At 52.7% G+C, this 12978-nt stretch overlaps 1 protein-coding gene across 1 annotated transcript in view; it reads right to left on the bottom strand.

The window, feature by feature from the left end:
* Sh3pxd2a (SH3 and PX domains 2A) overlaps positions 1-12978 on the bottom strand; it is a 212473-nt gene that overhangs the window by 91137 nt on the left and 108358 nt on the right.

The following is a 12978-nucleotide window of genomic DNA, read 5'->3' as shown; positions in this document are numbered from 1 at the left end:
AGGGGACCCCGGGTCAGCTGAGGTCTGCAGAGCTCTGGGAGCTGTCTACCACCCCCTGCCCCATAGCCTGGAGCTGGGTTTCTGTTCTGACTTTTGAAAGCTTTTGCACAGCATGGTCTCAAGAGGCAGCGACCTCCAGGCAAAACAGAGGGAGCATGGATGCCATTCTGTGCCCCCATTTGTGTCCTGGTCTAAATCGCTGCACTGAAGGCTCTTGTGTCCAACAAGAATCTGGCCTTTCTCCGCAGGGCCTGCCTTTTCCAGGGTTCTGAGAATGGGCCCCATTGTGACCATGTGGATTGCCCAGAGGGGCCAGATTCCTGCTCTGGGGGAAAAGCTGAATTCCTCGGGGGAAGAAAGGGGTCTTGGGTCCTCCAGCCTGTGTCCTAGAGGGGCTGGATGCTATGACCATCATAGACCTCAGAAGACAGCCCCCCCCCACACACATAGAGACAGATTTTGCTTTGTCTCCTGAGCTTCCCAAAGAGTCTCTGCTGCTCTATCCACAGAGAAAAGTCAAAGTGCTGTCTGCCTGCCTCCTCTGGCTTGTCCCACCACAGTGGGCACAGGCCCTGCGTGTGACTGACACTCAGGCATGGCCCCACAATGTCTGGGCCTCAGAGCAACTAGTGAGGAGAGAGAGGGGTTCAAAGCCTGGTCCAGCCATCTGCCTGCCACTCTGTAGCTCCCTGAACCTTCAGTTATAAAGAAACTAAACCAATTCTTGCTTTGCCAAGTTGTGGGGGTCAAGATGGACAATGTGCAAAGCTCTTAGCATGGTATTCGGCTACGGTGGAAGAGACTGGAAGATGGAAAAGATTCCAACTGAAAGTGTGGCCTCACAAGAAGGGCTTGATCTGCAGTGTGTGTGTGTGTGTGTGTGTGTGTGTGTGTGTGTGTGTGTCTCCCTGATGGGAACAGAGCTGTAAGACCCTGGTCCCATCACACATGATGCCAACTTAGGGTCATGAGCACAAACAGACCTTGATTCTTCCTATGCACCTTCCAAGGAGTGCCACCCAGTGGAAGACTCTGACAAGCAGTCTATGAACGAGGCCGGGGAGGAAGAATCACAAAGCTGAGCTCCTAGAAAGGGGATGTGGGGCAGGCCCACTGCCATGGAGTAGTACAAGTTCCCCCCTAGGGTACCTGACATCCTGTTACCGACTTGGCCGGCTACCTCTTGGCCATAGGTGATTCATGGATTTCTAAAGGATGTAGAAGAGTTAGAGACAAAAAAACAGCGATGGGGTTCAACTATGAAGTCCCCATAGAGGATGTCAAAGAGGCCCTTCCATGTTTGGAGGCATTCTCTGTCCTTTGTTCATGTCGCCTACATCCATCCATCCTCCGTCATCCATGTTCCATCCATTTACATTATCCACTAACCACCCATCCACGTCTATCTGTCAACCAGCCATCCACGTCCATCTGTCAACCAGCCATCCACGTCCATCTGTCAACCAGCCATCCACGTCCATCTGTCAACCAGCCATCCATGTCCATCTGTCAACCACTCATCCATCTGTCCATCCATGTCCATCTGTCAACCACCATCATGTCATGCCATGTCCATCTGTCAACCACCCATGCATGTCGATCTGTCAACCACCACCCATGCATGTCCATCTGTCAACCACCATCCCATGCATGTCCATCTGTCAACCACCCATGCATGTCCATCTGTCAACCACCCATGCATGTCCATCTGTCAACCACCACCCATGCATGTCCATCTGTCAACCACCCATGCATGTCCATCTGTCAACCACCCATGCATGTCCATCTGTCAACCACCACCCACCCATGTCCATCTGTCAATCACCCATGCATGTCCATCTGTCAACCACCCATGCATGTCCATCTGTCAACCACCCATGCATGTCCATCTGTCAACCACCACCCATGCATGTCCATCTGTCAACCACTCATCCATGTCCATCTGTCAACCACCACCCATGCATGTCCATCTGTCAACCACCCATCCATGTCCATCTGTCAATCACCACCCATCCATGTCCATCTGTCAACCACCACCCATCCATGTCCATCCGTCAATCACCCATCCATGTCCATCCGTCAACCACCCATGCATGTCCATCCGTCAACCACCCATGCATGTCCATCTGTCAATCACCCATCCATGTCCATCTGTCAACCACCCATCCATGTCCATCTGTCAACCACCTATCCATGTCTATCCACCAACCACCCATCCATGTCCATCTGTCAACCACCCATCCATGTCTATCTGTCAACCACGCATCCATGTCCATCTGTCAACTACCAATCCATCTTCCATCTTCTACCCTTCATCTATCACACATCTGTTATCTATCCAACGTCCACTCTTCACCCACATCTTAACTGAGAGGTTGTCATGGACTTGTTTCCAGGCCTGAAGCAGGAGTGTGGCCAAAGAAACACTGTCTTGCCTTAAAGTGCACACCATCTAGTTAGTAAGTGAAGACAAACATCTAAGGAAAGAAAGCAAAGAGAACTCAATGTGATTAGACACCATAAAGCTTTGTCAAGAGTTTACTGTGTGGGGCTGGAGAGATGGCTCAGAGGTTAAGAGCACTGGCTGCTTTTCCAGAGGTCCTGAGTTCAGTTCCCAGCACCCACATGGTGGCTCACAGCCATCTATAATGAGATCTGGTGCCCTCTTCTGGTCTACAGGCAGAATAATATTGTATACATAAAAAAAAAAAATCTTAAAAAAAAAAAGAAAGTTTACTGTATAGGAATTCCCAGGGTGGGTGGGGAGGTCAGAGTGGCCTGGGGTGGTCTGGGAGAGCTGCTTAGAAGAGGGAGGCACTGGGACTTTAGAGCAGATAAGAGGAAACCTGGGGTGATGTGGTGCATGAACACAGGGGCAGGGGAGGGGTAGGGGCAGGAAGGGATTCTCAAGAGAACCACAGTGGCTAGTGACTTCTTTACTGACCAGCTCTTCCCTACAGCTCTTGTGGAGAAGTTTCCTCCTAGATTGAAACACTCCATCCTGCAGAGATGCTCCTTCAGACAGAAAGAAAGGAACTCAAAGAGCTTCAGGAAGTTCCTGAAACTGACCAGACTCACTAGGCCCCTCCCTCCAAGAGCAAACAGTAAAGAGAGCCAACTCTCAGACAAGCCAAACGACAAACAAGAAAGATATTGGGCAAGCAGCCTGGAACCACCTAAGGGACATTCTTCAACCCGTTGAGCTGCCTGAAGGCTGCTTCCAGCTTTGGAAGCTGTCACCCAATGGGGTGGGCTTTGGTGATGCAGCTGCCTTTGAGTCATTTCTGCTCCTGTAAGTGATCCCTCACCCACATTTCTGTAAGTAACCCCAATAAAATTCACTGGTTCACAAAGTTGGCCTATGGTAGTATCTGTCATGGGCTCACTATCTGGGGTGAATAGATAATGTGTTCTGTCTCCTCAGGAAAAAATCTGTCACACACAGCTCTGAACGTCATTATTTCCAAAGTGATGAGACTCAGAGGACACACCTCCCTGGAGGGAGAAAGAGTACGTGAATGGGCATAACAAAGAATTGAGTTAGCTTCTAGGCCCAGTTCAGCTCAACCCTCTTCCCTCCATCTCCACTGCGGGCCACTCTGCACTGGCCCAGTGGATATCCGGATGGAGGCTTTTCAGGGGAGCCAAGATCCACAGGCAGGCTGTTAACAGCGTCTGGGACAGATGGCCAGAGGTGGGCACTGAGGGAAGATGGGGAGGTTAGGGCTGCTAGAGAGGACAAGCCTGGGAGGGATGTGGGGAAAGCAGCCAGGCTGAAGTGATGGGCCATTTTCACAGACAGGAAGAAATTCAGGCTCTGTGGGTAAAGCCACTTTGCCAAGACCACAGGACTGTTGGGTCACAGAATTGGGCCCCCAAGACACCTGGGATATGGCTGTTCCTACTGCTTTCCCAGTCCCCAGGAATCCATCCCCTCTGCTGTGAGCCCAATAGGCCTCTTGGGGGCTCCTGGATCCCAGGCAACAGGAATGACTGCCAAGTCTAGATGTCTTCACTGTGGCAGGCCAAGAGGCGGACTTAATGAGGCAGCTCCACAAAGGGGCAGGCGGCCGCCACATTGCACACAGTGGGCTCGAAATGCAGGCCAGGAGCTCACAGCCAAGGGCCTGTGTTACTGGGGAAACCTGGGGAAGAGCCTCCCCAGGGCAGCTTGGGGGCTTCCCAGAGACCCAACAACTGTGCGTGCTACATTTCTGAGCATGCCTAAGTCGAAAAGGCTTGCTGGAACTCTGATGGACCCCAACGGCCGGTCCAGCATTGGGGTCATAAGACCTACGTTTCGGGTCTAGCTTTGCCAGAACAGGCAGTACCAGGCTTTTCTGTGCCTCAGTTTCCAGGATTAAACTGGGTTCCATCAGTTCTAGGTCTCATACAGACCTGCCTCCCTCTGGCTCTGCCTACAGGGGCAGGAATGGTGGCAGGCACGACTGAGCCACCCTCCCCATCCCCAGTAAACACTGCTTTCTCAAAGGTGGGGGATGCAGAAGAACCCATCATTAGTGTCACTGCTACCAACCCTCTCACGGAGAAGATCCTTGCATTTGTCAAGCGCTTCCACCACGCAGCTTCCAAACCACGTCCTTGTCCTGGACAGTAGTGCCTGTGGGGTAGAGGCGCTCAACCCCATTTTATACAGGTCCATCAGAAGGCTGCTCCCCACCACAGCCCTCCCTGTAGATGGGCCCCAAGGATTCTCCAAGGTTCCTGCCCTCCCGGACCGGGAATCTTGGAATCTGTTAGTCCTCTTCCTGCTCAGCCACTGTACCTGGCACTCCAGCAGTTCAGCCTGGGCGTGCTGGCCTCTTCCAGGTGGCACGGACCTCGAGCCCTGAGGTAGTGCCAGTCTAGTCTCTGCTAGGTAGGGGTCAACCTTCTTGGTAGCACCAACTAGCTGCTCTTCTCAGTATCTGCCGAGTACCACTAGACGCCAGTGAGTACCCACTGGGTGCCAGGCTCGAGGGCCTCAGGCTGAAAATCACACACTCACTCCTTGCCCATGGGGAATGGAGGACCTGGGGACAAGAGCTGGGAGGAAGATGCCAAGGTGGCCGTGATAAAGAAGGGAAGAGAGGTAAATTGGGGTGAGGGGCTGAATGGAGAGTAGGGTGAGAGGGCCCCCGGGTCAGAGCTGGGGAGGTAGGCTCCCCAGGAATAGGTCCCTGGTGGGGCTTAGAGAGTTACCCTTAGCACAGTGGAAGGTCACCCATGTCTTACTCACTCAGACCTTTGGAGCACCCTCCCATTGCTGTGTGCCAGTGGGCTCTGTGTGGGCTGAAGGGGAGCTGGGCACTCCCGCAGTCAGGCGGGCCAGCCTGTGGATGGCGCTACTGCTTCCTACAGAGTCGACAGATACTAATAACACTGGCTGGCTGTCTCCTCCCTGCTGGTGCCCTCTCCCAGAGGAACTGCAAGAGCTGGGCGTGACAGACGACAAGCTAAGATACCATCTCTCTTGGGGTTACTTTGTCTCAAGTGGTATTCACAACAAGGTCCTTGGAGTCACTAGGTCTGGACCCGATCGATGGTACACAGACATACATGCAAGCAAAATACCCATAAAATAATTAATAATAATAATAAATAATAATAATAATACAAGTTTCAAAGAGAGTGGTAAAAACACTCTGAAACTGGATTGCGGCGATGGTGGCACAACTGGAACTGTGCCACTAATCACCAAATCAGTTGTCCACTTAAAGCAATTTGAAAGGCTGGATGGATGTAGCTTAGTGGTAGAGCACTCGCTGAGTACACGCAAGGTCCTGGGTTCCATACCCAGAACCATAAGAAAAAAAGTGAATTTGATAATATGTAAATTATACACCGTTGAGGTCATATGGGGGAACCCCCGCCCTCTACCCTCACTATTGAGCTAGCCTCTTTGGGCTAACAGCCTGTCAATGGAGATTCTAGGCTGGGTGGGACCTGAGGTCACCTGGACACACTCCCGACCACCACTCCCAGTGACAAGCGAGCTGGCAACCTGCTAGAGAGCAGGATGGGACTGATTATGGTTGGTGGGAGAAGGCCTAGATTTTTCTGGGAGCTTCCAGGAACAGGCTCCCTGTGACTGACAGCACCCACCAGAAGGCGCCCATCCTCAGCGCGTCATCTCAGAGCAAGACCCAGGGGCTCTGGAGGCCAGAGGAAAGGTCTCCAGCAGCACCTTTAGGATCTCTATAGACATGTGCCTTTTGGATGGGGGTATAGCCAGTTGCCTTATCTGTAGAAGGGATCACTAGCTTCACAGAATACCAATAGTTAAAACAGAACCATTGCAGGTGGCTGTAATACTCTGTGTTACCACCAGGTGGCAAAAGATACACACACACAGATCTGAAGCGAGGCACTGATTCCAAGCTTCTCAGTTAGGCTGGTGCTCAATCAGCTTACAGACTTCTAAGGGAAAGGATCATGGGGTTTTCACAGAGCTTGTCCCTTGATCTGGGGTGGTGCCTATTAGTTTTCCATAGTTTTCACAGACATTAGACGTGAGTTGTTGCACACTTGGACCACTGCAATAACCACCTACTTCTGACACAGGATACCCGAGCCAAGGGGAACCCAGAGGTCCCAGATTCTGTCACCATATCTGATGCCAAAGTGTCAATGTAGCTAGTTACTGCCTTGCACCCACCTCCTCTGAGAACGCTTCTTCCTAAGGCTCCTTCAGAGACAGCCTCTCTCCTGAGGTTTTCTGTGACTTCCTCTGGCCTGGGTGCCTCCTGCTACCTGCTTGAGTAGCTTGCGCTACCTCAGTCTCGTCTTGAACGCCCTCTCCTTATGGAAGCCTCTGGCCACACGACCAGGCTAGTCTGCCACTGTGGGTGGCCCTGAACTTACGAACCCACACAACTACTCCTCCCTGCTCGACTGGATTGATCGGCAGCTGTCACTGTTACACAGTTCTTAGGTGCCACGTGGGTGGACGAGGAGCTGGGGTTCGGCTGGTACCTGTGATGCTCCGATGCCTTTCACGGGGTGAACCCATCCCTGTGTGTGCCTTCCTCCCTCAAACCGTGAGTTCCCTTGGCAAGGACTAAGCTGCGCCCCAGACTTCAGCCCCCGGCCTCACACTGTAAAATGGTCAACTGGTGGAGAGTCTCCCGTCTGGTGTCAGCAGAGAAGGCCGGCCACAGGAGCCTGAGACCCAGATAAAGTTCAGTTCTGACTGGACTGTCGCTGCGAGGTCACCATCCAGGGAGTTACATCCAGAGTAGCCAGCAATGGTGAGAATCAGGCTTTGGGGTCTGAGGGGAAAGGGGCTCATCTGTCTAGCTAGAGATGCCTGCAGGGCAGAGCTCACCTATCCAGCTGGAGATGCCTGCAGGGGGGCTCATTTGTCCAGCTGGAGATGCCTAGTTGGGGGGTTGGGGTTCACTTGTCTAGCTAAAGGTGCCTGGGGGGAGCTCACCTATCCAGCTGGAGACGCCGGGGGGTGGGGGGGGCTCACTTACCCAGCTGGAGACTGACTGGGGCGGGGAAGCTCACCTGTCCAGCTGGAGATGCCTCTCTTGGACCCATAGCCCTTAGGTCCAGCTGGCTCTCTTGCCCACTTCTATGAAGAGGTTTTCTGTGCATTTCCAGTGACATTGGATGGGTTGCTGGAAGGACAGTGTGGCCCAATTCCCTGGCTAGATGACAGATGAGCAGAGCTGCCTAGCTGAGGGTCTAACCAGGACACAGCCCAGCACAGGGTAGAGGCTGGATCTCTACCCCAATTCCCAAGCCAGAGACCAGCTGGGTTCCTAACCACCCATGAGAAGACCCTAGAGCTGAGGGCTCTGTGAGATGCCCTCAGACACTAACCTCCAGCTAGGCCCAGTTCCATTTCCATTTCTTAGTTTCGCCATCTGAACAGCATGGTGGGAGGTAACTTTGGATCGGGGTACAAAATGAGAACTTGAGGTGTGAAGAGAAGTGATCCACTGAAAGTCACAGCAGAGCTGGCTTCTGATTCTGTTTTGATAATTAACTTAATGCAAGACTCCAACCTAGTGGTAGCCTTGAGCCTAGAGTTCACTGGTCTGTGGTTCTTGGCGTACAGTGGATGCTCAATAAATACCTAGGCATTAAGGAAGACTGCAAGAAGGGACTCTCCATGGCTCTTTCTAACACCTTCCATTTCCCTCCCAGGGAGAGGTGGGGAAGAGGAGAGGTAAGCACCTGGGACATGCTCCACTCTCAGCCTCCGTCCCTCTAACCAGCCCATGCTACAGCCGTACAACGTACAGGAGAGGGAAGGCCATGTTGGAAGCTATTGTCATCAAGGTTCTGCTGTCAGCCACAAAGCAGCCCGGACTCTAAGATGTCACAGGTTAAACTGACTCACTGTCTTGTAAGTAGGCCTGGAGTTCCAATGGACTTAAGGATGTGAGGACTCCAAAGCAGTCGCCCCAAACTCTCAGGAACCTGACTGTGCTACCAAGCTGGCCTTACATTGTCTCCCTGCTGGGTCTGAAGCAAGGTTGATAGTTTCTTCTGCCCTAGACCTCCGCCTTTTCCCCGGGAAATGTAGTGATTGCCCATCTCCCACGGGGACTTCCTAGTTTTATCCCCTGGTCCTGGACAAACCACCATCGCTAAGAGGGAAACGGGAGGAGGCTGGACCCGTCTGCAGTGGGTCTCTCTGCATCTGACCTCATCCCTCCCCAACCCACCTGCTCTGCACCCCCTTCCCTGGAAAGCCCCATCCCTGTATGCCAGCGTATCCCCTGAGCCAGCCTGTCCCTGTCCCCACATCCAGTGCTCTGGCTCAACTGGACTTCAGCCCAAGACTGCCTCCTTGTATGCCTGACCCTATGTCCCAAGGGCAGAGCCACCACAGGGATGCTGGGGTACATGCCTAGGGTGCTGGGATTGGTGGTGGTGGCGGGAGTGCTGGGGGTGGACTTGGCCTCCTGGAGAGCAAAGTGAGTTGGGATAGGGACTTTCCAGCAACACTTAAGCCCCCTGCGTCAGAAAGAAGTTGACCCTCGAGGCAGGCGGGGGCAAGATGATTCTCAATTGCCCAGGCCCCACAGCCTCTCACCTCGAATCTCTGTGAACATTGGGACATTGTTCAGGGCCTCAACGGAGGGCTCTGTGGCCCTGAGGCTGAAGAACAAAAACTAGTTTAGCAAGGCTCTGCCTGTCCCATGAAATTTCAAGAATTTCATCAGAACCCTGGCAGGCTGGGCAGGCAGGAATGATCCCAAGAGGCCTGTGCCCAGAGCTCAGGGCCTGCAGCGTTCCTGCAGAAACCAGGCAAACAGGGAGTGCTGAGTCAGCATGAGCGGCCTGAGAGCACTGACCTGGACCAGTGGCCATCACTATGGGGGATGGGACGGGGGGCACAGGTAATGCACCCCACACTTGTCCAGGTTCACCTTGGCTGTTAGAACAAACTCCGCCTTCCCAGGGTACATCTGAACCGAGTTCCATCTAGTGTTAAGTGTGGCTTTTAAATGTTTCATTTTAAGATCTTATTTACTTATTAGTGTGTGTGGGGGTGTGCACACACGTGCGTGCACACGCAGGCAATATGCCATGGTGCGTATGTGGAGCTCGGAGGACAACCTGAAGGACTCAGAGCTCTCCTTCCACTATATGGGTCCCCAGACTGAACTGTCACCAGATTTTATCCACTGAGCTACCTTGCTGATCCATCCGTTTTTTCTCTTCTGATGACAGGGTCTCATGTAGCCCAGGATGTCCCTGACCTTACCCTGTAGCTGAGGGTGACGCTGCAGAGTTTGGCACAGTGTTGGTGGAATCAAACCCCACAGCTTCACGCAGGCTTGGTAAGCACTGAGCGACATCCCCAGAGCCAAGGATGGCTCTTTATCTTACGTCTCTCCTCACCAGGGTCCACACTGACACACTAAGAGCCTCATCACGAGCCTGGCTTGCCCACTAACCTCTTGTGACTGCAAGGCAAGAGGTCTGGCCCGGCAGGAAGTCTGAGGGCGGCCTGCTCTCCGGCATCTAAGATATCATACGTGTGTTTTAAGACATGCCTCCCTGCTTCTTGACTTTGTGGGGTTTGGATTCACCATTTGCTAACTAGGATGAAAGAATCGTCCTCAGGTGGCCCGAGATGTAAATGACATAATATTGTGTGGGGTCCACGGGGCGAGGCCAGTACACACGTGTGTACACACACACCACACACACCTCTTTATATGCTAGCATTCCAAGAACACATAGCTAAAAGTAGAATGTTAATCAGAGAGGAGGCTGGAGAGATGGCGCAGTGGTTAAGAGCACTGGCTGCTCTTTTAGTGGTCCCGGGTTCAATTCCCAGCACCCACAGGGCAGCTCATGACTGTCTGCAATTCCAGTCCCCAGGGATCTGACACCCTTGCACAGACATACATGCAGACAAAAACAAAAACAAAAAACCAATGCACATAAAATAAAACAAATAAAAAGATCTAACAATAAATCAGAGAGCTTGATATGGAATACAGATGGCTTCTATGAAGCGGGAAGTATGCTCCTCTTTACCTACTTGCTCCATCTTGCCAGCCTAAGGCCCCACCTCTTGAGACTTCCAATGCTGCTATGATATAGTTTCCAGTACACAAGGCTGGGGCCACTCCTGTTCCGCTAACAGGAGTCGGTGACTAGGACACAGTTGACATCGGGCTAAGTTCTATGAAGAAACGGAGCAGTAGGGTGAGCAAGTGCTGGGAAACTCAGAGAAGGAAGACAAGGCCGTCCTCGTGGAGACAGTGGTGTTCGGGTTGACTCTCGTGGGAGCTGAGTGTCCCACGCCCGGGAACAGCCGTACAAAGGCCAACGTGTGTATGGCCAGCAGGTCTGGGAGTAGAATACAGGGCCAAATGACCAAAGCTGGACGAGGAGGAGGAATAGGTGTGACCAGAGGGAGGTGACAGCTAGCACTCTAAATGACAAGAAGACTGAACACAGGGGGTGACAGGATCTGATCTCAGGGAGCTGAGGAGAATTGAGAGACCAAACAGGAGGCCAATGACCCACAGAACAGATGGTGACGGGCTGGCCCCAGGGCAGCCAAGAAGCTGGCTAGACTCAGGCCATGTGTGAAGATGTGCTGAAGGAAGTACTTGCAGGATTTGCTGGGGGCGTAGCTGGAGAGTTGATGCAAAGAAACTACAAAGAATGTGGAGGTGTAAGTCAGGGGCCTTTAAGAAAAGAGCATTGTGTTCCCTGCAGTGCAGAAATGTGCATGGGCCAGTGTGTTCACAGTCAGAGCGGGAATCACAGCCCAGAACAGCCTTCCTGGGATGGTTCCTGGAGGATACAGCACCAGGCCTGCTCTGTGCCATGCCCATCAAAGGGTCTAGAAGAGCATCCTTTCTGTGCCAGACCACTGATCAGCAGCCGGCCACCAAAGCCTAGAGCTACTGCCCACCTCCCCCCAAGACTGGACTGTCCGGACTTTGTCTTCCCTATGGGATGGCAAAGACCACCCCGACCCCCCAAAACGGAAGAGCCCCTGCAGCAGTGTGCTTGAAAGAGGCCAGGTTGTCTGCAAAATTCCAATGCAACGCACAGGCTTTGATAATTTGATAACTCTCTTCAGAGTTGCCACAAGTCAAAATATTCCGTTACTTGATCCATATTTATGTTTCAGGATGGGGGCAGGGGCATGAACAGTGGCCTCCAAAGGTAAGCAGCCCTCAGAGGGAGAGAAGGACTTGGCTAATACATCATCAGACAGTCGGCCCAGGGTCACATAGAGGCCCGGGTTTCTTCCTAGTAAGCAGACTAAGTGGGGCACAGGCCTCTCCTTGGGGAGGAAGGAGGGTCCAGAGGCAGTGCAGAGGTTGGTCAGGGCTGGAGGAGCCCTTTGAATGCTCCTCTCCCAGCCTGCCATGCTTCCTGAGCCGCAGGTCTATCCAGTACGACTTCAGGAAGGAGGCAGCTAGCTCCTGTCGCCATGGTGACATAAGAGGTCACATGCTTTTCACCCTGCCCCTGCTGTACTGTGCTCTGCAAGGCTGAGCACACCAGATCACAGTCCATTCTGTCTCCAGACGTTTGCAGACAAGAGCGTGAGCACTTACTGCATGCCAGCGGCACTGACTGGGTTATCCCGGGGGCCCGGGCCCACCACCACGTACTCAGCATTAGCTTGCACCAGGGGTCAGAAAACAGAATTCTAGAAGCTGCACAAACGGTCACAGAGCCTTAGGAGACAGTGACCGACTCCAGAGTGTGGCCCAGAACAGTCGTTCCTCATTACCCAGGCTGCTGTGTGGGAGCTGCCATGCCTGGGACGGAGCTCTGCAGGCGGGCACAAGGCTAGTCTATTGTGCAGCCTCGGGTCACAGGGGGACATGAAATTAGGGTTCACTTATTTAGCTGACTGGCAGGAGCAGGGGCTGGGATAAAGGTGGGGTTCCCTGATCTCAACCATTAACACTCCCCTCCTGCCCTGATCATGGCATTCCATCACCTAGAAGTCGTCTCCCCTGACCATTATGGGAGGAGAAGGAAAGGCCATCGCATTTGGGAACAAGCAATAACGGGTTAGAACTCAGAGCCATGGTTACCCTGAGAGTGAGGAAGGAACAGGGAGCAGGGTGGGAAGGACAGCAAAAACACAACTCCAGAAGGGAGGCGACCTGGAGAGGTAGAGAGTGTGGGCTGATGGGAAACCTGCTTAGAGATGCTGTTGTGGCCTGCTTTCCCGTCCATCATGTGCAGTGGGCGTCCATATCATCTGGGTATAACCCTCTGCCCCTTTTGAGACAGGATCTCACTATGTAGGCCTGGCTGACCTTGAACTCACAGAGATCTGTCTGCTTCTGACTCCTGAGTGCTGGGATTAAGGTGTGCACCACCATGGACTGGCTTTCACTTATTTAAAAAAAAATTAGTTATGTATATATGTATGGGTGCATTTTGTGTGTGGTGTATGCAAAAATGTTCACTGCAGTAAAAAATAAGGAAAATAAGTTCCCTGATTTAAAAAGTTATATAAACAGT

This window comes from Peromyscus leucopus, chromosome 1 (assembly GCF_004664715.2).
Source record: "Peromyscus leucopus breed LL Stock chromosome 1, UCI_PerLeu_2.1, whole genome shotgun sequence".
In the NCBI taxonomy this organism is placed as follows: domain Eukaryota; kingdom Metazoa; phylum Chordata; class Mammalia; order Rodentia; family Cricetidae; genus Peromyscus; species Peromyscus leucopus.
Note: the sequence above shows the minus strand (reverse complement) of the source record. Positions and strands in the feature narration are given on the sequence as shown.